The sequence below is a fragment of the Hyaena hyaena genome, unplaced genomic scaffold (assembly GCF_003009895.1).
Source record: "Hyaena hyaena isolate Hyena2069 unplaced genomic scaffold, ASM300989v1 scaffold_960, whole genome shotgun sequence".
Lineage (NCBI taxonomy): Eukaryota > Metazoa > Chordata > Mammalia > Carnivora > Hyaenidae > Hyaena > Hyaena hyaena.
In genome coordinates, this window is record NW_024081589.1 from 637,681 (window position 1) to 664,738 (window position 27,058).

The following is a 27,058-nucleotide window of genomic DNA, read 5'->3' on the forward strand; positions in this document are numbered from 1 at the left end:
CCCATCCCCCCCTCCCCCCCACATCCATCAGTCTTCAGTTTTTGTCAGCATTCAAGAGTCTCTCATGGTTTGCCTCTCTCCCTTTCCCCCACCATTTCCCCCCTTCTTCTCCCCCTTGGTCCTCCATCAAGTTCCTCCTAATCCTACTATACGTGCAAACATATGATATTTGTTCTTCTCTGCCTGACTTATTTCGCTCAGCATAACACCCTCAAGGTCCATCCATGTTGCTACACATGGCCAGATTTCATTCTTTCTCATTGCCATGTAGTATTCCATGATGAATGGATCAAGAAGATGTGGTATTAATTCTGTTTTAAACGTCTGGTAGAATTCCCCAGGGAAGCCATCAGGTCCAGTACTCTTATTTGTTGGGAGATTTTTGATCACTGATTCGATTTCTTCACTAGCTATGGGTCTGTTCAGGTTTCCTATCTCTTCCCATGTGAATTTTGGTAATGAGTGTGTGTTTAGGAATTTGACCATTTCTTCTAAGTTGTCCAATTTGTTTGCATATAATTTTTCATAGTATTCCATGATAATTGCTTGTATTTCTGAGAGGCTGGTTGTAATAATTCCATTTTCATTCATGATTTTGTCTATTTGGGTGCTCTCTCTTTTCTTTTTGAGAAGCCTGGCTAGAGGTTTTTCCATTTTATTTTTCAAAACACCAACTCTTGGTTTCATGGATATGTTCAATTGTTTCTTTGGTCTCTATGTTTATTTCTGCTCTGATTTTTACTGTTTCTCTTCTTCTACTGGGTTTAGGGCATTCTTTTTGCTCTGCCTCTAGTTCCTTTAGGTGAGCTGTTAGATTTTGAACTTGTGCTTTTTCTAATTTCTTGAAATAGGCCTGGAGTGCAATGTACTTTCCTGTTAGGACTGCCTTTGCCGCATCCCATAGAGTTTGGATTGTTGTTTTTTCATTTTCATTTGTTTCCATATATTTTTTAAATTTCATCTCTAATTGCTTGATTGGCCCATTCATTCTTTTGTAGGGTGTTCTTTCGCCTCCATGTTTTTGGAGGTTTTCCAGACTTCTTCCTGTGATTGATTTCAAGTTTCAAAGCATTGTGATATGACAGTGTGCATGGTATGATCTCAATTCTTTTATATTTATTGAGGGCTGCTTTATGTCCCAGTATGTGATCTATCTTGGAGAATGTGCCATGCGCACTTGAGAAGAAAGTATATTCCCTGGCTTGAGGATGTAGAGTTCTAAATATATCTGTCAGATCCATCTGGTCCAATGTGTCTTTCAAGTCCATTATTCCTTTAGTGATTTTTCTGTCTGGTTTACCTATCCATTGGTGTAAGCGGAGTATTAAAGTCCCCTGCTATTAGCACATTCTTATCTATAAGCTTGTTTCTGTTTGTGATGAATTGTAAATATTTATGTGCTCCCATATTCGGTGCGTAGACATTTATGATTGTTAGTTCTTCCTGATGGATAGACCCTGTAATTATTATGTAATGCCCTTCTGCATCTCTTGTTATTGTCTTTAATTTAAAGTCCAGTTTGTCTGATATAAGTATAGCTACTCCAGCTTTGTTTTGATTTTCAGTAGCATGATATATATTTCTTCATCCCCTTATTTTTAATCTGGAGGTATCTTCCAGTGTAAAATGAGTTTCTTGTAGACAGCAATTAGATGGATTTTGGTTTTTTATCCATTCTGCTACCCTATGTCTTTTGATTGCAGCATTCAGCCCATTGACATTCAGTGTTATTATTGAAATACATGGGTTTCGAGTCATTGTGTCCTTTGTGGGATTCATGCTTGTGGTGTTGTCTCTGGTATCTTTGTTCCTTGCAACAATTCCCTCAGAGAGTCCCCCTCAGGATTTCTTGTAGGGCTGGTTTAGTGGTGACAATTCCTTTCAATTTTTGTTTATTTCGAAAGACTTTTATCTCTCCTTCTCTTCTGAATGACAGGTTGCTGGATAGAGGATTCTTGGCTGCATATTTTTTCTTTTCATCACATTGAAGATCTGCTATTCCTTTCTGTCCTGCCAAGTTTCAGTAGATAGGTCTGTCACCACTCTGATAGGTTTCCCTTTGTATGTTAGAGCCCTTTTCTCCCTAGCTGCTTTCAAAATTCTCTTTGTCCTTATATTTTGCCATTTTCACTATGATATATCATGCAGAAGATGTAATCAAATTACATCTGAGGGGAGTTCTCTGTGACTCTTGTATTTCAACGTCTACTTCCTTCCCCATGTTGGGGAATTTCTCTGCTATAATTTGTTCCAGGATTCCTTCAGCATCTTACCCTCTCTCTTCCTCTTCTGGGATTCGTATGATATGGATATTGTTCCATTTGACTGTATCACTGAGCTCTCGATCTCTTTTTTCATGTTCCTGGATCAGTTTGTCCCTTTTTTTCTCAGTTTCTCCTTTTTCTATAACGGTGTCTTCTAAATCACTTATTCTACTTTCTGCCTCTTCAATCCGTGCATTGGATGCCTCCAGTTTATTATGTACCTCATTTATCGCATTTTTAAATTCATCATGCCTATTATGAAGCTCCATGTTGTTTGTAGCCATAATTTCTTTGATGTCCTCTATGCTTTTTTCAAGCCCAGCAATTAATTTTATGATTATTGTTTTAACATCTTGTTCAGTTATGTTGCTTATATCTGTTTTGAGCAGTTCTTTAGCTGTCGATTCTTCCTGGAATTTCTTTGGAAGAGAGCTCTTTCTTTTCATCATTTTGTTTAGCTTTTTATCTTTTGTTAGTTTTAAAGACTTGTTATGCTCTCTGCACCTGTGAGTGCTGCTGTACCCAAGAAGACTCTTTGACTCTCCGGGGCTTATCCTTTCAGAAAGTGTTCTTTGAGTGGTATCTCTTGGTCTCTCTTGTTGAGGCCTTGGTTATTTTATTTTCCTACTCGTAGTGGTATTTGGGACTCTCCACCATGTGTACTTTGGCTTGTTTCCTGAGGTAGCCCTGGAGAAGAAAACAGACAGACAAACACACAGGGAGCAGAGGCATACAAACGCAAAGACAAATCCAACAAACACGCAAACTGACAGGGAAAACGAAAAACTAAAGAGAAAAGACGTAGGAGGGAAGGTGAATAATAGAAAATGAAAATACATAAAAAAGTCAAAAAGAAGAAAAGAAAAGGAACAAAGAAGAAAGCTGATAGACAAAGAATGGTTTAAAGCATATAACCAGATTTCCCAGCTACAATGAAATAGCCAGGTGTATGCAGTGCTGGTTGAAGAGCATAGAGAAAGAGAGAGATGACAGGGCGGGGATGAGGCAAAATTGGAAATGGAATGAACAGGCAGAAGGGATAAGAAGCTTTTTCCAAAGAGCTAAAGGGTGGAATATGGTTGGAGAGGTAAGAGAAAGACGCTGGTATTATCCAGAGAAACTATATAGTCTAATTACTCCTGAGAGAAAGAGATGAAAAGGTAGGTAGGTGTAGAATTTACATCTACAGAATGGACTAAATGTGACTGTTTAAGCAAGCCAGTGACCAGAATTAATCAGGGCAGTGCTCCGATTTAAAAAAAAGGGGGGGAGGGCTGCTCCCTAGCAGTGATGGGCGTGGTTTGATCCAACGCATCAGGAGGGAGTTCTGCCTTGGCGGTTGTGGGAAGAAGAGTGGCAGTGCTGCAGTCCCTTCTTGAAACAAGCGCTGCACCTCACTTTTTTGGGTGTGTAAACTCCCCGTACCGGGGGCGCATCCAAGGTGGGTCATGCTCTATATCCCAGGCCAGGCCTCATTTCCAGATCCCAGTCCATGTACCCCACTGAAATGCCTATAGACACTGCCTCACAGGTGATCCCCTCAGGGCAATTCCAAGCCTCTTGCCTACCCCCTGGGGATTGAGCCAGAAGCCTCTGCTCCAGTCTCCTCCAGGTCAGGGTGGCGAGCAAGGACAGGGGTTTACCTGGGGGTGCCTCGGTTCCGCTGGAGAGCGGGAAACCGGGTCCCTCTGTGTCTCGTCACCGAAAACATGAACTCGCGGGCAAATGTCCCAGCTTTAAGCCCTTCGCCTCCCCTCTAGGGATCCAGCCGAGCCAGAAGCACAAAGGTGCGATCCGCACCCGGCCCCTCCAGGTCGAGTTGGCGCATGCAGGGATCTGACACGCACATAGTTATTTTCCCAGGGATTGTTTGGGTCAGCTGGAGAGCTGGCGACTGGGTCCCTCTGTGCCCCGAGTGGATGTTTGTCTGTTCCCCAGCGACAGGGACCGTGTCTTGAGCAGTTTCGGCTTCTCTCTTTCCCCTCTTACTCCCCGCAGAGGGGGCTCGCCGCCGTCCCTCTGCGTCTCTGGGCCCAGCCCAATTTTATCTTCCCCAGTTCGCACTCATGTTAGAAGGTTTTCTCAGTGGACTCTGTCTTCTTTTCCTTCCAATCTCCTGGATTCAAAGGGTTCCTATGGCTTCAGATCTTCTCCATGCGAGATATGGGGGCGAGTGCAATGTAAGGAACTCCCTACTTCTCCGCCATCTTGTCCCCTCCCCCCAGGCTGTGCTTTTTAAAATATATTGTGCTATGTTTAGGCACAAAAGACAGGAAATTATATTTTAATACACAGGGATTATTTTTAATACACAAAATTAAGAAAGTAATTATGCCTTACATAGGAAACAAAACCCACAGCATCCAAAAATGTTATTCTTGGGTTTTGTAGGCATTTAAAAAGTTTTTTGAAATGATTTTAAATTCACAGGAAGGTCCAAAGAAATGTACAAGGAGGTCCTGTGCATCCTTCACCCATCCTACCCTATCTTACCATCTTGCATAACTATAGTACAATATCAAAAGCAGGAGACTGACATTTGTAGAATCCATAGAGCTTAAAATATTTTACCAGTTAGGGGCGCCTGGGTGGCTTAGTCGGTTAAGTGTCCGACTTTCGCTTAGGTCATGATCTCGCGGTTCGTGGGTTCGGGCCCCGCGTCGGGCTCTGTGCTGACTGCCAGCTTGGAGCCTGGAGCCTGTTTCAGTCTGTGACTCCCTCTCTCTCTGACCCTCCCCTGCTCATGCTGTCTCTCTCTCTCCTAGAAATAAATAAAACATTAAAAAAAATATTTTACCAGTTATACATAAACTCTGTGTGTGTGTGTGTGTGTGTGTGTGTGTGTGTGCTCTGTGCCAATTTTATCACAGGTGTAGCTTTGAGTAAACATCAGGACAATCAAGATATTGAAATGTACCATCACTACAAGACTTCCTCATGCTATTCCTTTATAGCCACATCTACTCCTTCTGTCCCCTCCCATCCCTAACCACTGGCATGCACAAATCTGTTCTGTTTCTATATTTCGTTATTTCACAATTGTTACAGAAATGGAATCATTCTGAATGTATCCTTTTGAGATTAGCTTTTTACACTCAGGATAATTCCCTTGAGGGTCATGAAAGTTATATTGCTGAGTAGTATTCCAAGGTATACATGTACCATGATTTGTTTAAACATTCATCCATTGAAGGACATTTGGGTAGTTTCCAGTGTTTGGATATTATGAATAAAGCTTCTATGAACATATATGTATACAGTTCTACATGAAAATATTTTTTCACTTCTCTGGAATCTATGCCCAAGAGTGCAATTGCTGGACTATATGGCAAATCTATTTTTAGTTTGAAAAGGAATTTCTAAATTATTTTCCAGAATGCCTATACCATTTTATATTCCCACTAACAATATATGAGTGGTCTAGTTTCTTTCTATCCTTTCTAGAACTTTCTGGTGTCACTACTTTTTTATTTTAGCCCTTCTAATAGGTGTGTAGTAAAATCTCGTTGTCTTAATTTGCATTTCCCTAATGGGTAATGATATTGAACATGTTTCATGTACTTATATTCCATCTGTATATTCTCTTGGATGAGATGTCTGTCTGTGTTTTTTGTCCATTTTCTAATTAGATTTTTTGGTTTTAAAATATTTAGATTTTAGAGTTCTTTACATATTCTAGAAACAAGTCCTTTTTTGGTAATGCAATTTGAAAATATTTTCTCCCAGTCTATAATTAAGTTTTACATTTTAATGAAATGAGTTTATCAGTTTTTACTTTTATAAATCATGATTTTGGTACCATATTGTTATATATCTATTATGTAACATTTTCAGTGAAACATTCCCCATGAAGTTCTTTATAGTATCTTTCATGCCTTTGGAGGCTTTTGTGTATGTGCGCACACACACATTCTGACTGACCTAACTAGAAGAATTAATGCATATGTACTACTATGGAATTTATAGAAACATAGCTCCTAGTGCTGAGTATAATGCTACAAAATATATTATCTATGGGAGTTTACTTATCATCTCTGATGCAAACGGGAGAAAATGGTTCACTAAATTACAATTCTTCTTCAAATTATACTGTCCTCTATTCAGAAAAAATAGAGAAGCATGACTATTATATATGCAATGTTCTACAAACCTGTGAGTTTTATAGCTTGAAAATTATGTCGTTATGCACAGGCAAAAAATCTAAAATTCTTCAGCTTCTAGGAGAAATAGTATATAGTTTTATAGAAATTGAGATTTGAGGGGTGCCTAGGTGGCTCAGTCGGTTAAGCATCTGAGTTCAGCTCAGGTCATGATCTCACAGTTCATGGGTTCTAGCACTGTGTCAGGCTCTGTGCTGACAGCTAGGTCAGAGTCTGGAGCTTGTTTCGCATTCTGTGTCTCCCTCTCTGACGCTCCCCTGCTCATGCTGTCTCTCTCTCTCTCTCTCATAAATAAATAAAAGAAAACATATTAAAAAAAGAAATTTAGGTTTGAGGCCACTGTGCAACAAATGCCTGACATACCTCCTTTAGTAAGATAACAACATGAATGAAATTAAGTAAAATGGAACTCAGAGAAGAACACAGAGTCCATGAGTTTATGTTGCCAACCACTGACTTGTCATTGTCAGCCCTTGTCTTGAGGTATGGCTATATACCTCTGATACCTTGCTTTAGTTTGTACCACTATTTGACCAATTTCACTTATTTGCACAATAACCCTTTGAGATCAGGGCAAACAGAGAGTCCAAGTGACTTGCCTGAATTCCCAGTGGGAAATTCTTCCAGAGTCAGGAATGAGAGGGGCAGTAACCCAGCTTTTCTGTGTTCTTTTTGGAAATCCTTCAGTACATAAATGCTGCTTTCTTCCAACAGAGTGACTTAAAGATGATCTAAAAATATCTTAAGTACTGAATAAACCAACTCTACCCCAGTCTACCCCCAGATAGACATGGTAGAAAGTTTATTTGGAACCGTTAGGCAAAAACGTAAGGAAAGATCCTTTGACCCTTGGTTAAATGCAAAATAAATAGATATCCAGCCACCTGGGCAACTCAAATGCAAGAGCTATTTGCATAGCATTTGCAAACATTGAAAGAGAAATTAGGCATCTGGCGGGGGCTATGTCCTTATTTGCTGTTCTTTTTAACCTTTTATCAAACTTCCTTTCTCTTCTTCCCTTTTATCATCCCATTCCTAGTACCTCCATCTTGCAGGCTCTAACCTCAATACCTTTCCTTAGATCCCAATTGTCTAATCTGAAATTGGGCTATTTGATTTTCTGAGATCTTCCCAAAGAATTCTTCTTTTAAATTTATTTTTTATTTTTATTTTTTATTTTTAATAGTTTATTGTCCAGTTGGTTTCCATATAACACCCAGTGCTCATCCCCATGGGTGCCCTCCTCCATGCCCATCACCCCTCTTCCTCTCCCCCCCCCATCTGCCCTCAGTTTGTTCTCGGAATTCAAGAGTCTCTCATGGTTTGCCTCTCTCCCTCTCCCCCACTATTTCCCCCCTTCTTCTCCCCCATGGTCCTCCGTTAAGTTCCTCCTAATCCTCCTAAACGTGTAAACATATGGTAGCTGTTCTTCTCTGCCTGACTTATTTCGCTCAGCATAACACCCTCAAGTTCCATCCATGTTGCTACACGTGGCCAGATTTCATTCTTTCTCATTGCCATGTAGTATATTCCATTGTATAGATAAACCACATCTTCTTGATCCATTTGTCTGCTGATGGACACTTAGGCTTTTTCCATGTTTTGGCTATTGTTGATACAGGAGTACTGATGAATAGGAGCACATGTACCCCAATGTTCATAGCAGGACTCTCAACAATTCCCAAAGAATTTTGATTTGAATTAGTCCTTTTTGTAATCAGACTGGTCTGCTTAGGGATATCTGGAGGTGGGAAGTGTTTTCTAAACAAATTGTTCTATTAATTCTCCTGAGAATGCCCCTCATAGGATTTGACTAAAAAATACAATGCCAGACTCCTACACAGAAACACTAACTCCCACTGGTAGGAAGAGAAACACACATATATCAGCAGGGGCAAATCCATATGAATGTGGGTAAGTATACAGTGAGCCACAGATGGACTCCATACACAGAGGGGATGAATTAGGGGATGGTGAAATTAAAAATAAATTTCCTTATTCTTCTTAGGGATTGTAAAGTCTGCATAACTATCAAGAGCTCATAATGAACACTGGATGACCAGCATCCCTTATTAGTGGTGACTCAAAGATCAGGCAACTACTATGAGTCACTATGAAAGGCACCCCAACAGTGGACCAAGCTGTATCCCAGCCAATGCTAAGGTCTCCATCCTGCTCCCTGACCTGGAACTCTCCTTGTAGGATTCCCTAGGAATAATGGTCCTTATTATCCCAAATGGAGTGCAGGGACCTGTGAAGTTGGAAGGAATGGGAAGTTGCCTGTGTATTCACCATAGGAAAATAGTTTTCAGAATATTGGAGTTAACTGAATGGTATCTTTACCTATAGAGTCTTCAGGCTTTTCTTCTAGATCAGGGGCAGAGTAAGTTGAAGATCATTGTTGTCATCCTAATCTCAACAGCCTGCCAATAGTAGCTTGGTTTCTTATTAAGGATAACAACTTCCTTCTTGAGGTCATCACTATTCTGCTGCTTCTGGGCAGGAAGTCGAAGCTCTGGAGTGTGACTAACATGCTAAAATACATGCTGATACCAAAACCCAAGAACCATATACCCCTCAGGATGGCAGCCCAGAGAGTGATCAGAAGGGAGACAGGAAGTAACAGCATCTGAGATTTACTCACTTGGAGCTTCCTCCTCTCCTACTTTTACCATCCTCAAGCAGAAGCTGGGAACAGCATGCCCAAAGGTGATGAAATACCCAAATACCCTACCAACAGCCATCCCAGAAAGGAAGTATCTGCTATAGTCGAAGGCGTAATTAAAATAGCTAAGGCAGAATTTGATAGTGACAGGACTAAAAGACACTGAGGAGAGAGATGGCTGACTATTACTTTGTTTGTTTGCTTTTCCTCCCTCCACCCCAGAGTTAAAAAGAAGCCACACACAGAGAAAAGATATCCTTTGCCTCTGAGCAAAGAATGCAATGGGTCATGCACATATCCAAGTTACCAGACTCCCTAGAAAGAAAAGCCAATAACAAAGCACTCTGTCCTTAAGATGTGACCTGGCTCACAATCACGCCAGTGCTACCATTTATGCTATTGGTATGATGCCTGCCATTGCTCAGACACACACAGAGTGTAGGATAAGTCAAGAGCTCCTACAGTTAAAGCTTTCATGCCTGACTTCTCCAGCTACACCACTTTAACTTTTCCAATATGTCTCTCCTTGGCAACCAAGAGTCAGTTCCTAGAATTGACTTTAGCCTGGAAAGAATGACTAGGTCTGTGTGGTGTTTTTTCTTTTCATTTATTCCTCCACTCCCTAAATCATAGAAAATTGTATATGGACTTATGAGATATGGACTTAAAACACAGGGAGCATTTGTCTTTCATGCTGGAATGTGGTACAGATGCAAGTGATGACTACTCATGTATACACATGGCTGTAAGTAGTTAGTGTGGGAAAACTCTCTACATACAAACCCTATGCTTGAGGCAAGCCTTATTCACTGAGTAGCCACCTGATGCCAGGTATCTTGCATACATTTGTAACTAAGATTAGATTTGGCTAATATGTAAAAAGCATTATGCTCTGAGAGTTCCTGACTAGGAACAAACATTCTCATGTTCTAGAAGTCCAAGGCCAAGTCATGCTATGTTTCAGTGTGTCTTGGAAGCTTCTCTTTGTGCCCTAGGTTTCTGATAACCTCACCTCAGTGTATATTGGTTGTTGAGTTCCAGTTTTCATGGATAATCCACAAAGTGCCAACACAGATGAGTAGAGGTATGATGGAAACTTTGATCCTGCTGCCCTGACTTTTTGATACTGCCCACCTTGTTCCAGTGGTGGGCTTTACATGGCATCTTTGCAGTGAGTGTCATCTATGCACAGAACCTGATCCTCTTGTAGAATGACACATAAGCTAGATTCACTTTATGCTTTCCAGAAATTCAGTGCTTCCTCTGTACTGCCATTTATAATCATTTGCCTGTCTTCTGAGGTGTATGCATAGGAAACACAACCATTTAACCACAGCAGTATCTAAATGACATTTTCTGAAATTCAAAGGTTATTTTTAAACTACTGATTTTAAGAATTTCCCAGAGGCCAAGAGACATGGTCTGCCATGAAATTCCTCTATGAAATATCATCTACATGGCACTATAAATTAAATACCTAAATCTGTCTTCATTTCACATAGTGATAGAGAGTTGGTTACACATGATATCGTCCAGTATGAGCAGACTTCGGATCTAGAAACCTTGTCAAAGCAACCAAATTTTATGTCAGAACTCAAGTCTCTTAACAGTGGCAAATGCTGTTGTAGTATCAGCACATAAACAGAAGAGTCTTATTACCTTCATATCTTCTCATGTATAGAAGTCTATGTATCAGACATGTGCCTGAAGCAAGAGATCATGTCTGCCATGTTTGCTATGCTACAACATCAAATCAAAAGGCAATACTAGGAAAAGACACTTGTCAGTATTCTTTGCTAGCAGCTTCAGAACAATTCCTACCAAAAGGTGTGAGGAGAAAAGCAATACAATATCATTTTCTTATTTTTCTTTTTTTGCTTTCTTCTCTTTCTAAATGAAAAAGTGATAAAAGGAGCTTTGAAATCTAATGGCATTTATCTAGTTCTCCATTTAAAGGGAAAAATCCTATGTAGATATTGAATTAGTACCTTTACTATCTGCTTTAAAAATCTCCCTAGAGAGCTTCCAAGTGAAAAGAGCCTCTTTCAGGGCTTAAGTTTCTGCAGCCACTTCTTCAAAAGTTGGAATAACCTTAACACTTGACTTTGTAAGGGCTCATTATTTGATCATGAAAATTCATCATCATCCTTGATGATTGAAGGAAGATCATTCAAGTGTTATTGACATTCTTGCTGGAGGCCAAAATAAATTAAATTCGTGCCAATTCTATGCACCCTGTGTGTGTGTGTGTGTGCGTGTGTGTGACCTGCAGGATGCCTGCTGAGATAGTGCTGCAACTATATTATTTTTGCGCTCCAACTTTTGGGGGGTTCTTTTCTCCTCCTTCACTCACACATAAAATTGCTTTCAAATTAAAACTGCTGCTTTTCTGAGGAAAAAATCCTGAGAGATATTGGTACCCCAGTTATCAGGATGGATTGAAATAATTATTAACTAAAAACTTAGGAAATTCTGTAATTAATTCATGTTAATGAAATACCTGTTCCCCTCAATAAATCATGGCAAGAGGAGAGAACATATAAAAGAAGACAGAGAGGTGCATACGACATGCTCAAAAAAACTTACTGACTGGAGAAAAAATGTTGTAACAGTGTTTGGTGACAGATGTCAACTAGACTTATTGTGGTTACCATTTTGCAATATATACAAATATGGAATCATTATGTTATATACCTGAAATTAATATCTATATCTATATCAATTATACCTCAATAAAAAACTTAAAGTCAAAAACATACTTTTTGAATAGAATTGGAAGTCTCTCTATTGACATGCCCTTATAAGCAGCAGAAGAAAACAGCAGTAAGTAAAGGAGGTATATTACTCAGATGTTAAGATACATTATTAAGAAGCAATGGTAACCACCCTTGTTCTCAGTTTTAGTTACTTTGCATGAAGAACCACCCCTTTTAAAAGAGAAGGGGAACAGAGGCAGTGAGCAAATACATACATTATGTGCGCGTGCACACACATTACTTGCTTGAAACAAAATCAGTGTCTTTCACATGGTAGAAGCTACCTTTGTAAAAAATAGTTTAATGGTTTTATTAACACAAATACAATGTGCACACAAGCTATCTATTCATTTTCTTTGCTGTGCAGCATGGCATTGGGATTGGTGACTCTGATAGCCAGCTGGGCTGCTCTTTCCACAATGGTTTGTGGTACTTGGAGGAGACATTGTAAGCAATCTCTGCACAGTAAGATTTGTTACACATCATCAGCACTTCACTCTTGTGGACTAGGAACTTCTGGAGGCCACTGGGCAGCATGTACTTTGCTTTCTTATTGTTCCCATAACTAATGCTGGGCATCAAGATCTGGACCTTGAATCTTCTGTGCACCCTATTGTCAATGCCTCTGGGTTTCCTCCAGTTACACTTACTTTTGACATAGTGGTCTGAATGGCACAGGGCGAACTAATTGGTCCTCTTTTTAACAATCTTGGGCTTTACAAGGGTTCTGAGGGTGGCTATGATGCCAAGTAGGAGATGGCTACCATCTCTACAGACAGAGGCAAGGAAGAGCACATTTACCATGTTTTAAAGAACCAACTAGGTACCAGGTGCTGAACTGAACACTTGATATGCCACTGATCGTTAGAACAACCCTATAAAGTGGGAATTATTAGTCTCATGTGTAAAATGAAGAAAATAAGACTCAGAGAGGTCAACAAGAGTCATTGTCCAAGGTCATAAACCTAAGAAATGATTGAGCTGGGATTTCAACCCAAATGTGTCTGACTCTAAAGCCCACTATATTATCCTGCAATTCCCACAGTCTCACACCAACCCCTTTGCAGGTAGGAGCAGATCTTAATAACTCCATTTTATACACAGGGACATTAAGGCATGGAACAGAGAAACATTATTCTAGAATCTAAAATACTTTCCCTTCCACTTTATCCAGCCTTCAATGGGGAGAAATGAAATTAGAGAATTACTCTCCTTCACTAGGCTTCTACCTTAGAAAAATATCCACACAGGGATATTAGTTTTAGTGACATATGACACTGCAGGAGGTGGGATGCAAGATGGTCCAAGTAGCTGTGGCCACACCACATTGTGGCAGAGGTGAAAGTGGAACACAGACCTGAGCTGTGCCTATTAAAAAACTGTAGTAAGGGGGGGGAGGGGCAAGATGGCGGAGAAGTAAGGAGCTCTGTACTTGCACTCGCGCCCATACCTCACACGGAAAAGATCTGAAGCCATTGCAAACCTTACAAAACCTGAGAGACTGGGAGAAAAAGGACGCTGAATCACTGAGAAAGGCTTCTAACGTGAGTGCGAACTGGGGAAGATAAAATCGGGTCGGGATCGGAGACTCCAGGGTCGGAGGCGATCCCCCTCTGCGGGAAGTGAGAGGGGAAAAAGAGAGAGTCCGAAACAGAAAAACCTCTGCTAGGGGGAAAATCCTCCTCTCGGGGCATAGAAACACCCTGCGCACGAAATACCTGCACTCCAGGTCCCCTCGCGCCAACTGGTCCCAGAGGGGCTGAGCGCACAGACTGCTGCTTTGTGCTGGCTCCTGACTGGCTGGACTTCTAGAATAGCGGCGCGCCTGCCGCCATTGTCCTCCTAGCGGGCTTGGGCCCCTGGAAGAGCCACGTGCGGGCACCGGGCGTCCGCGCTCCTGGCTGGCTGGAACTCGAGAGGGAAGGCAAAGAGCTAAAACCTGGGGGATTTGCCTGTGAGTTAGTGTTTCGGGTGAGGAGCATAGAGGGACCTGGTTTTCCTCACTCCAGCGGGCTCGGCGCACCCTGCAGGCAAGCCCCTGCCCATGCTCGCCAGCCCGACCCAGAGAAGGAAGCAGCACTTCTGACGCCACCCCCAGAGCTCGACAGGAGGCCTGGAACTGCCCGAAGGGGATTGCGTGGGAAGTTGTGTCTAGGGCAATTTCAGCGGGATGCACGGACTGGGATTTAGAGACTGGGACTGGCCTGGGTTGAAGAGTGCAACCAACTTTGGCTGCGCCCCCGGTACGGGGAGTTTACACGCCCAGAAAAGCGAGGTGCAGCGCTTGGTGCAAGAAGGGACTGGAGCACCGCCACTCCCCTCCCCACAACCGCCAAGGCAGAACTCCCACCTGAGGCACTGGATCACACCACGCCCATTCCTGCATGAGAGCTACCCTCCTCCTTTTTTTTTTTCTTTTTTTTCCTTTTTTTTTTCTCTTTTCTTTCTTTGTTCCCCAAAACACTGACCGGATTAACTCCGGTCGTTGGCTTGCTTAAACAATCACAACGAGTCCATTCTGAAGATGTAAATTCTACACCTACCGACATTTTCATCTCTTCCTCTCAGGAGTAATTAGACTATATAGTCTCTCTGGATAATACCAGCGTTCCTCTCTCACCTATCCATCCATATTCTACCCTTTAGCTCTTTGAAAAAAGCTTCTTATCCCTTCTGCCTGTTTATTCTATTTCCAATTTTGCCTCATCCCCGCCCTGTCTTCTCTCTCTTTCTATATGCTCTTCAACCAACACTGCATACATACAGCTATTTAACTGTAGCTGGGAAATCCGGTTATATGGTTTAAACCATTCTTTGTCCATCGGTTTTCTTTTTTCCTTTTCTTTTCTCCTTTTTGACCCTTTTATGTATTTTATACTCTCTATTATTTGCCCTCCTTCCTCCATCTATTCTCTTAATTTTTTCGTTTCCCTCTCGGTTTGCATGTTAGTTGGATTTGTCTGTGCGTTTGTGTGCCGCTGCTCCCTGTGTGTCTGTCTGTTTTCTTTTCCAGGACTACCTCAAGAAACAAGCCAGAGTACACAAGGTTGAGAGTCCCAAATATCACTACGAGTAGGAAAATAAAATAACCAAGGTCCCAACAAGAGAGACCAAGAGATACTATTCAAAAAACACTCTCTGAAAGGATAGGCCCTGGATAGTCAAAGAGTCTTCTTGAATACAGCAATGCTCATAGGTGCAGAGAGCATAACAGGTCATTAAAACTAACAAGAGCTGGAGAGCAAACTAAAATGACAAAAAGAAAGAGCTCTCCTCCAAAGAAACTCCAAGAAGAAATGACAGCGAATGAACTGCTCAAAACAGATATCAGCAGCATCACTGAACAAAATATTAGAAAAATAATGGTAAAATTAATAACTGGGCTTGAAAAAAACATAGGGGACATGAAAGAAACTATGGCTACAGACAGAATGGAAAATAAAAATAGGCATGAAGAATTAAAAAATGCAATTAATGAGATACATAATAAATTAGAGGCCTCCAATGCACGGATTGAAGAGGCAGAAAGGAGAATAAGTGATTTAGAAGACACCATTATAGAAAAACAAGAAGCTGACAAAAAACGAGACAATCTGATACAGGAACATGAGAGAAGAGTTCGAGAGCTCAGCGATACGGTCAAACGCAACATCATCCGTATCATAGGAATTCCAGAAGAGGAAGAGAGAGGGAAAGGTGCTGAAGGAGTCCTGGAACAAATTATAGCAGAGAACTTCCCCCACTTGGGGAAGGAAGTAAATGTTGAAATACAAGAGGCTCAGAGGACTCCCCTCAGATGTAACTTGAATCGATCTTCTGCACGGCATATCATAGTGAAACTGGGAAAGTATAAGGACAAGGAGAGAATTTTGAAAGCAGCTAGGGACAAAAGGGCCCTAACATACAAAGGCAAACGTATCAGAGTGGTGACAGACCTATCTACTGAAACTTGGCAGGACAGAAAGGAATGGCATGAGATCTTCAATGTGATCAACAGTAAAAATATGCAGCCAAGAATCCTCTATCCAGCAAGCCTGTCATTCAAAATAGAGAGAGATAAAAACCTTTCCAAGTAAACACAAATTGAAAGAATTTGTCACCACTAACCAGCCTTACAAGAATTCCTGAGGGGGTTGCTCTGAAGGAAAGGTTGCAAGGAACAAAGTTACCAGAGACACCACCACAAACATGAACCCTACAAAAGATACAAAGACTCTAAACCCACATATTTCAATAATAACACTGAATGTCAATGGGCTGAATGCTCCAATCAAAAGACATAGGGTAGCAGAATGGATTAAAAACCAAAATCCATCAATATGCTGTCTACAAGAAACTCATTTTAGACGGGAAGATACCTTCAGATTAAAAGTAAGGGGATGGAGAAATATATATCATGCTACAGGAAATCAAAAGAAAGCCGGAGTAGCGATACTTATATCAGACAAACTGGACTTTAAATTAAAGACAATCACAAGAGATGAAGAAGGGCACTACATAATAATTACAGGGTCCATCCATCAGGAAGAACTAACAATCATAAATGTCTACGCACCGAATATGGGAGCACCTAAATATCTAAAACAATTAATCACAAACAGAAACAAGCTTATAGATAAGAATGTGCTAATAGCAGGGGACTTTAATACTCCGCTTACAGCAATGGATAGGTCAACCAGACAGAAAATCACTAAAGAAATAATGGACTTGAAAGACACATTGGACCAGATGGATCTGACGGATATATTTAGAACTTTACATCCTGAGGCCAGGGAATTTACTTTCTTCTCAAGTGCGCATGGCACATTCTCCAAGATAGATCACATACTGGGACATAAAGCAGCCCTCAATAAATATAAAAGAATAGAGATCATACCATGCACACTGTCAGATCACAATGCTTTGAAACTTGAAATCAATTACAGGAAGAAGTCTGGAAAACCGCCAAAAACATGGAGGTTAAAGAACACCCTTCTAAAGAATGAATGGGCCAATCAGGCAATTAGAGAGGAAATTAAAAAATATATGGAAACAAATGAAAATGAAAACACAACAATTCAAAATCTATGGGATGCGGCCAAGGCAGTCCTAAGAGGAAAGTACATTGCTCTCCAGGCCTATTTCAAGAGATTAGAAAAAGCACAAGTCCAAAATCTAACAGCTCACCTAAAGGAGCTAGAGGCAGAGCAACAAGAACGCCCTAAACCCAGTAGAAGAAGAGAAATAGTAAAAATTAGAGCAGAAATAAACAACATAGAGACCAAAGAAACAATTGAACAGATCAATGAAACCAAGAGTTGGTTTTTTGAAAAAGTAAACAAAATTGACAAACCTCTAGCCAGGCTTATCAAAAAGAAAAGAGAGAGCACCCAAATAGACAAAATTATGAATGAAAATGGACTTATTACAACCAACCCCTCAGAAATACAAGCAATTATCAGGGAATACTATGAAAAATTATATGCCAACAAATTGGACAACTTAGAAGAAATGGACAAATTCCTAAACACACACTCACTACCAAAATTCACACGGGAAGAAATAGAAAACCTGAACAGACCCATAACGAGTGAAGAAATCGAATCAGTGATCAAAAATCTCCCAACAAATAAGAGCCCTGGACCTGATGGTTTCCCTGGGGAATTCTACCAGACATTTAAAACAGAATTAATCCCAATTCTTCTCAAGCTATTCCAAAAAATAGAAGTCGAAGGAAAACTCCCGGACTCATTTTATGAAGCCAGCATCACTCTGATTCCCAAGCCAGACAGAGATCCAGCAAAAAAAGAGAACTATAGGCCAATATCCTTGATGAATACGGATGCAAAAATTCTCAACAAGATCCTTGCAAATCGAATCCAGCAGCATATCAAAAGAATCATCCACCAAGATCAAGTGGGATTCATTCCTGGGTTACAGGGCTGGTTCAACATTCGCAAATCAATCAATGTGATCCATCATATCAATAAAAGAAAAGATAAAAACCATATGATCCTGTCAATAGATGCAGAAAAAGCATTTGACAAAATACAGCATCCCTTCTTAATAAAGACTCTCGAGAAAGTTGGGATAGAAGGAACCTACTTAAACATCATCAAAGCCATCTATGAGAAGCCTTCAGCTAACATCATCCTCAACGGGGAAAAACTGAGAGCTTTCCCCCTGAGATCAGGAACACGACAGGGATGTCCACTCTCACCACTGTTGTTTAACATAGTGCTGGAAGTCCTAGCATCAGCCATCAGACAACAAAAGGAAATCAAAGGCATCAGAATTGGCAAAGAGGAAGTCAAACTTTCACTCTTCGCAGATGACATGATACTCTACATAGAAAACCCGACAGACTCCACCAGAAGCCTACTAGAACTGATCCAAGAATTCAGCCAAGTTGCAGGGTACAAAATCAACGTACAGAAATCGGTTGCATTTTTATACACCAATAATGAAGCAACAGAAAGAGAAATCAAGAAACTGATCCCATTCACAATTGCACAAAAAACCATAAAATACCTCGGAATAAACCTAACCAAGGATACAAGAGATCTGTATGATGAAAACTATAGAAAACTTATGAAGGAAATTGAAGAAGACACAAAGAAATGGAAAAACATTCCATGCTCATGGATAGGAAGAATAAATATAGTTAAGATGTCATTACTACCTAAAGCACTCTACACATTCAATGCAATTCCAATCAAAATTGCACCAGCATACTTCTCAAAACTAGAACAAACTATCCAAAAATTTGTATGGAACCACAAAAGACCCCGAATAGCCAAAGTAATACTGAAAAATAAAACCAAAACGGGAGGTATCACCATCCCAGACTTCAGCCTCTACTACAAAGCTGTCATCCTCAAGACAGTATGGTATTGGCACAAAAACAGACACATAGACCAATGGAACAGAATTGAGAACTCAGAAGTGGACCCAAAAGTATACAGCCAACTGATCTTTGACAAAGCAGGAAAGAATATCCAATGGAAAAAAGACAGCCTTTTTAACAGATGGTGTTGGGAGAACTGGACAGCAACATGCAGAAGAATGAAACTAGATCATTTTCTCACACCATGCACAAAAATCAACTCAAAATGGATAAAGGACCTGAACGTGAGACAGGAAACTATCAACACCCTAGAGGAGAAAGCAGGAAACAACCTCCTTGACCTCCACCGCAGCAACTTCTTACTTGACACATCCCCAAAAGCAAGGGAATCAAGAGCAAAAATAAACTGTTGGGACCTCATCAAGATTAAAAGCTTCTGCACAGCCAAGGAAACAACCCAGAAAATTAATAGGCAACCAACGGAATGGGAAAAGATAGTTGCAAATGACATATCAGATAAAGGGTTAATATCCAGAATCTATAAGGAACTCACCAAACTACACGCCCGAAAAACAAACAACCCAGTGAAGAAATGGGCAGAAGACATGAACAGACACTTCTCCAAAGAGGACATCCAGATGGCCAACAGACACATGAAACGATGCTCAGCATCCCTCCTCATCAGGGAAATACAAATCAAAACCACACTGAGATACCACCTCACGCCAGTCAGAGTGGCTAAAATGAGCAAATCAGAGAACTCTAGATGCTGGCGAGGATGTGGAGAAACGGGCACCCTCCTACACTGTTGGTGGGAATGTAAACTGGTACAGCCCCTCTGGAAAACAGTGTGGAGGTTCCTCAGGAAACTAACAATAGAACTCCCTTATGACCCAGCAATAGCACTGCTAGGAATTTACCCAAGGGATACAGAAATGCTGAGGCATAGGAGCACATGTACCCCAATGTTCATAGCAGCACTCTCAACAATAGCTAATACATGGAAAGAGCCTAAGTGTCCATCAACGGACGAATGGATCAAGAAGATGTTTATCTATACCATGGAATACTACATGGCAATGAGAAGCAATGAAATCTGGCCATGTGTAGCAACATGGATGGACTTTGAGGGTGTTATGCTGAGTGAAATAAGTCAGGCAGAGAAGGACAAATTTCACATGTTTGAGTGTATAGGAGGATTAGGAGGAACTTAACGGAGGAACAAGGGGGAGAAAAAGGGGGGAAATGGTGAGGGTAAGGGAGAGAGGCAAACCATGAGAGACTCTTGAATGCTGATAAAAACTGAGGACTGATGGATGTGGGGGGGAGGGGGAATGTGCATGGAGGAGGGCACTTGTGACGATGAGCACTGGGTGTTATTTGGAAACTAATTTGACTATAAACTATTTGTAAAAAAAAACAAAACAAAACATGTTTTGAATTTAAAAATGCCACAAACGAGGGGCATAATAAAATAGAGGCAGCCACTTCACGGATTGAAGAAGTAGAAAGGAGAACATATGAATTAGAGGACACAATTATAGCAAAAGAGGAAGCCAAGAAAAAGAGAGATAAAGTGATCTGGGAACACAAAAAAAGAATTCAAAAACTGAGTGATGCATCCAAATGGAACAATATCCTTATCGTAGGAATTCTAGAAGAAGCATAAGAAGAAGAGAAAGAAAGGGGTTGAAGGTGTACTTGAACAAATTACAGCCGAGAACTTCCCCAGTGTGGGGAAGGAAACAGACATTGAAATCCAAGAGGCACGGAGAACTCCCCTCAGATGTAACTTGAATCCATCTTATGCAGAACATATCATAGTGAAACTGAACAATATAAGGATAAAGAGAGAATTCTGAAAGGAGCTAGGGATAAAAGGGCCCTAACATACAAAGAGAGACCTCTCAGAGTAGTTACAGACCTATCTACTGAAAATTGGCAAGCCAGAAAGGAATGGCAGAACATCTTCAATGTGATGAACAGAAAAAATATGCAGCCAAGAATCCTTTATTCAGCAAGCCTGTCATTAAGAATAGAAGCAGAGATAAAAGTTTCCCCAAACAAACAAAAATTGAAGTAATAGAGAGACCACTACAACTATGAATCATACAGAGAACACAATGACTCTAAACCCCAATTTTTCAATAATAACACTGAATGTAAATGGACTAAATGCTCTAATCAAAAGACATAGGGTATCAGACTAGATTTAAAAAAAGAAAGAAAGATCCATCTATTTGCTTTTTCACTGTCTACAAGAGCCTCATTTTAGACATGAGGACACCTTCAGATTGAAAGTGAGGGGATGGAATTATCTATATCTATCCATGTTATGATAGAAATATCTATCCATGCTATGGAAGTCAAAAGAAAGCTGGAGTACCCATACTTATATCGGGCAAATGAGACTTTAAAGTTAAGGCAGTAACAAGAGATGAAGAAGGGCATTATATAATAATTACATCAGGTCTATCCATTAGGAAGAGCTAACAATTATAAATGTCTACGCACCAAATTTAGCAGCACCCAAATATATAAAATAATTAATCACAAACAATCTTATTGATAAGAATGTGCCAATTGCAGGGGATTTTAATACTAGATTTACAGCAATGGATATATGCACTAGAAAGAAAATTGCCAAAGAAACAATGGACCTGAATCACACATTGGACTAGATGGATTTGAGATATATATTTAGAACTCTACATCCTGAGGCCATGGCATTCACTTTCTTCTTGAGTTCACATGGTACATTCTCCACGATAGATCACACACTGGGTCATAAAGCAAACCTTAATAAATATAAAAGAATTGAGATCTTACCATGCACACTTTCAGATCACAATGCAATGAAACTTGAAATCAACCACAGGAAGAAGTCTGGAAAACCTCCAAAAACAAAGAGGTTAAAGAACACCCTACTAAAAACAAATGGGCCAATCAGGCAATTAGAGAAAAATTTAAAAATATATGGAAACAAATGAAAATGAAAATATAACAATCCAAACTTTTTGGGATGTGGCAAAGGCAGTCTTAAGAGGGAAGTACATTTCACTCCAGTACTATTTCAAGAAAATAGAAAAAGTGCAAATACAAAATCTAACAGTGCACCTAAAGGAAAGAGAAGCAGAGCAGCAATAAAAGAGAGAGTACCCAAATAGACAAAATCACGAATGAAAATGGACATATTACAACCAATCCCTCGGAAATGCAAGAAATTATCAGGGAACACTATGAAAAATGTTATGCCAACAAAGTGGACAAACTGCAAGGAATGGACAAATTCCTAAACACACATGCACTACCAAAATTCACACAGGAAGAGATAGAAAACCTGAACAGACCCATACCTACTGAAGAAATTGAATCAGTTATCCAAAATCTCCTAAGAAACAAGAGCCCTGGGCCAGATAGCTTCCCTGGGGATTTCTACCAGACATTTAAGTCAGAGTTAATACCTATCCTTCTCAAGCTATTCCAAAAAATAGAAATCGAAGGAAAACTTCCGGACTCATTCTCCAAAGCCAGCATCACTTTGATTCCCAAGCCAGACAGAGATCCAGCATAAAAAGTGAACTACAGGCCAATATCTTTGATGAATACGGATGCAAATATCCTCAGCAAGATACTGGAAAATGGAATTCAACAGCATATAAAAAGAATTATCCACCATGATCAAGTGGGATTCATTCCTGGGTTACAGGGATGGTTCAATATTCACAAATCAATCAATGGGATACATCATATTAACAAAAGAAAAGATAAAAACCATATGATACTGTCAATAGATGCAGAAAAAGCATTTGACAAAATACAGGATCCTTTCTTAATAAAGACCCCCGAGAAAGTCGGGATAGAAGGAACTTACTTAAACTTCATAAAAGCTATTTATGAGAAGCCCACAGCTATTATCATCCTCAACGGGGAAAAACTGAGAGCTTTGCCCTTAGATCAGCAACATGACAGGGATGTCCACTCTCACCACTGTTGTTTAACAGAGTGCTGGAAGCCATACTTCAGCAATCAGACAACAAAAGGAAATAAAAGTCATCAGAATTGGCAAAGAAGTCAAACTTTCACTTTTCCCAGATAACATGATACTCTACATGGAAAACTCAACAGACTCCACCAGAAGCCTATTAGAACTATTCCACGAATTCATCAAAGTTACAGGGAACAAAATCAATGTACATATATCGGTTGCAATTTTTAAACCAATAATGAAGCAACAAAAAGAAATCAAGAAACTGATCCCATTCACAATTGCACAAAAAACCATAAAATACCTAGGACTAAACCTAACCTAAGATGTAAAATATCTGTATGATGAAAACTATAGAAAACTTATGAAGGAAATGGAAGAAGACAGAAAGAAATGGAAAAACATTCCATGCTCATAGATCAGAAGAATAAATATGTTAAAATGTCAATACTACCCAAAGCAATCTACACATTCAATGCAATCCCAATCAAAATTGCACCAGCATTCTTCTCAAAACTAAAAGCATTCTTCTCAAAACTATCCTAAAATTGGTATGGATCCACAAAAGACCCCAAATAGCCAAAGTAATATTGAAGAAGAAAACCAAAATGGGAGGCATCACCATCCCACGCTTTAGCCTCCACTACAAAGCTGTAATCATCAAGACAGTATGGTACTGGCACAAAAACAGACACATAGACCAATGGAATAGAATAGAGAACTCAGAATTGGACCCACAGATGTATGTCCAACTAATCTTTTACAAAGTGGGAAAGAGTATCCAATGGAAAATAGACAGCCTCTTTTTTTTTTTAATGTTTTATTTATTTTTGAGAGAGAGAGATAGAGACAGTGTAAGCATGGGAGGGTCAGAGAGAGAGGGAGACACAGAATCCAAAGCAGGCTCCAGGCTCTGAGCTAGCTGTCAGCACAGAGCCCGACGCGGGGCTCGAACCCACCAGTGGTGACATCATGACCTGAGCCGAAGTCAGACGCTTAACCGACTGAGTCACCCAGGAGCCCCGACAGCCTCTTTAACAGATGGTGCTGGGAGAACTGGACAGCAACATGCAAAAGAATGAAACTAGACAACTTTCTAGACCACAAAAATAAACTCAAAATGGATGAAGGACCTGAATATGAGACAGGAAACCATCAACAGGAGAAAGCAAGAAACAACCTCCTTGAACTTAGCCGCAGCAATTACTTAGTCGACACATCTCCAAAGGCAAGGGAATCAAGAGCAAAAGTGAACTATTGGGACCTCATCAGGAGAAAAAGCTTCTCCACAGAGAAGGAAACAATCAACAAAACTAATAGGCAACCAACAGAATGGGAAAAGATAGTTGCAAATGCCATATCAGTTAAAGGACTAGTATCCAAAATCTATAAAGAACTCACCAAACTCCACACCCAAAAAACAAATAATCCAGTGAAGAATTGGGCAGAAGACCTGTGGCTAACAGACACATGAAACGTCGCTTAGCGTCATTCATCATCAGTGAAATACAAATCAAAACCACACTGAGATACCATCTCACACCAGTCAGAGTGGATGAAATAAACAAATCAGGAGACTATAGATGCTGGCGAGAATGTGGAGAAATGGGCACCCTCCTACACTCTTGGTGGGAATTTAAACTGGTGCAGCCGCTCTGGAAAATAGTGTGGAGTTTCCTCAAAAAATTAACAATATCGCTCTCCTATGACCCAGCAATAGCACTGCTAGGAATTTACCCAAGGGATACAGGAGTGCTGATGCATAGGGACACATGGACCCCAATGTTCATAGCAGCACTCTCAAAAATAGCCAAAACATGGAAAGAGCCTAAGTGCCCATCAACAGACGAATGGATCAAGAATATGTGGTTTATGTATACAATGGAATACTACATGGCAATAAGAATGAATGAAATCTGGCCATTTGTAGCAACATGGATGGAACTAGAGGGTATTATGCTAAGTGAAATAAGTCAGGCAGAGAAAGACAGATAGCATATGTTTTCACTCATATGTGGAACAGGAGAAACTTAACCGAAGACCATGGGGGAGGGGAAGGGGTAAAAATAGTTAAGGAGAGGGAGGGAGGCAACCCATAAGAGGCTCTTAAATACTGAGAACAAACTGAGGGTTGGTGGGGTTGGCGGGCAGAGGAAAAGGGGTGATGGGTATGAAGTAGGGCATTTGTTGGGATGAGCACTGGGTGTTATATGGAAACCAACTTGACAATAAACTATAAAAGAAAAAAAGTAAATGAAAAAAAAGGAAAATTGTTGACTATAATATAAAAATCAAGTGGTAGTCTCCAAAGACCACTACTTTTTATCGCTATAACATGCGTGATTGGAAAGGGTCTTTGAAAGTTTAGGAATGGTGGTGTTACATTTATGACAAGACCTTCCAAAGGCATGCCAAACGTGCATATACAGACAGCAAATGAGACTAGAAGATTCTCTTGAATACCAAAGATTAAATATAGATGCTGCTTACTATAGAAACAGGTCCTATATGAAATTCATTGGAGAATCATTTCCCTTCTTAGATTAGGGTATCTCTGAACATCAGTCAGGACACTATAACCTCATGTCAGAGAAAGACGGTATACAGAAGTGGGCAGTCCAGAAATGAAAGAAAATCATCCTGGACCCTTGGATAGTACCAAGAAAGAATGCAGACAGAGTTTGAGAAAAGGATGAGTTGCAAAGTAAAAGAAAGTTAGAATTATTAATATTCTATTCTTCTCTCTTAAACACTTCCCTTCCTCCTTACCACCCAAAGTTGTCCAACCCCCCATCTTCTCTCAGTTCTTCATTTCTGTCTGTATCATTGAAGCTTCAAATCCTGGGGCCTCCAAAAGAAACCCCAGTGTTTTTTCACTTCAGGTCCTTTGCTCACACTGTTTTGCTTGCCTAGAATTACTTCTTACACTTCTTACACTCATGGTACTTCTCCCCAAATAAGAAGAATTCTAAAATGTACTTTAATCTCTGAACCCAAGTCTACCCAATTCTGCTTAGGCTCCAATCAATTCTTATCTCCTTTGAACTCAGAGTTTCTCTTATATTAAAATGAGTATCATTTTTTCCTTGGGATTGTAGTTATTTGTATATTTGGTGTTATTTCCTTTTCTTGTCTATAATTTCCTTCAGGTAAATTACAGTTATCAGCACAGTGCCTGACACAGAATAGGTATTAAATAAATGATTTTAGATGAATGAATGATCATCATCGCTTGCAATAATCAGGCCACCATCATCTCTCACCTGGATTTTGTAACAGCCTAGGTAATCTCTCTGCCTCCTATCTTGTTCTCCTCCAATCTATCCTTCTCACTGCCACAATATATATCTTAGAAAAATCTCTTACAAGAAGCTTAAATAATGTCCTGCTGTACAGAATAGAATCCAAATCCCTATGCCTTTATCTAAAGGCTCTGTGATATCAGCTGAAGAGTCCCTGCTGCTTCCAACTCTGTGTATGTTGCCCCCAGATCTAAATTAAATTGATTTCACCTCCATCAGGAAGCCTTCCCAAACCATTCCATCCTTTATTGTTCCTCTTTTATAATTCTACAGCATTATTCTCTGTACTATACATGCTGTAATATAATATTTTCTTTTTTTTTTTTTTTTTTTTTACAAATAGTTTATTGTCAAATTAGTTTCTACATAACACTCAGTGCTCATCCCCAAAGTGCCCTCCTCCATGCCCATCCCCCCCTCCCCCCCACATCCATCAGTCCTCAGTTTTTGTCAGCATTCAAGAGTCTCTCATGGTTTGCCTCTCTCCCTTTCCCCCACCATTTCCGCCCTTCTTCTCCCCCTTGGTCCTCCGTCAAGTTCCTCCTAATCCTCCTATACGTGCAAACATATGGTATTTGTCCTTCTCTGCCTGACTTATTTCGCTCAGCATAACACCCTCAAGGTCCATCCATGTTGCTACACATGGCCAGATTTCATTGTTTCTCATTGCCATGTAGTATTCCATGGTATAGATAAACCACATCTTCTTGATCCATTCGTCTGTTGATGGACACTTAGGCTCTTTCCATGTTTTAGCTATTGTGGAGAGTGCTGCTATGAACATTGGGGTACATGTGCTCCTATGCCTCAGCATTTCTGTATCCCTTGGGTAAATTCCTAGCAGTGCTATTGCTGGGTCATAAGGGAGTTCTATTGTTAGTTTCCTGAGGAAGCTCCACACTGTTTTCCAGAGGGGCTGTACCAGTTTACATTCCCACCAACAGTGCAGGAGGGTGCCCGTTTCTCCACATCCTCGCCAGCATCTAGAGTTCTCTGATTTGCTCATTTTAGCCACTCTGACTGGCGTGAGGTGGTATCTCAGTGTGGTTTTGATGTGTATTTCCCTGATGAGGAGGGATGCTGAGCATCGTTTCATG

The 27,058-nt window shown here is 40.3% G+C and overlaps 1 protein-coding gene and 1 pseudogene across 1 annotated transcript in view; both read right to left on the minus strand.

The window, feature by feature from the left end:
• DGKK (diacylglycerol kinase kappa) overlaps positions 1 to 27,058 on the minus strand; it is a 189,571-nt gene that overhangs the window by 142,429 nt on the left and 20,084 nt on the right. The gene's annotated exons all lie outside the window — the stretch shown is intronic.
• On the minus strand, positions 12,189 to 12,649 carry LOC120223131 (annotated as a pseudogene).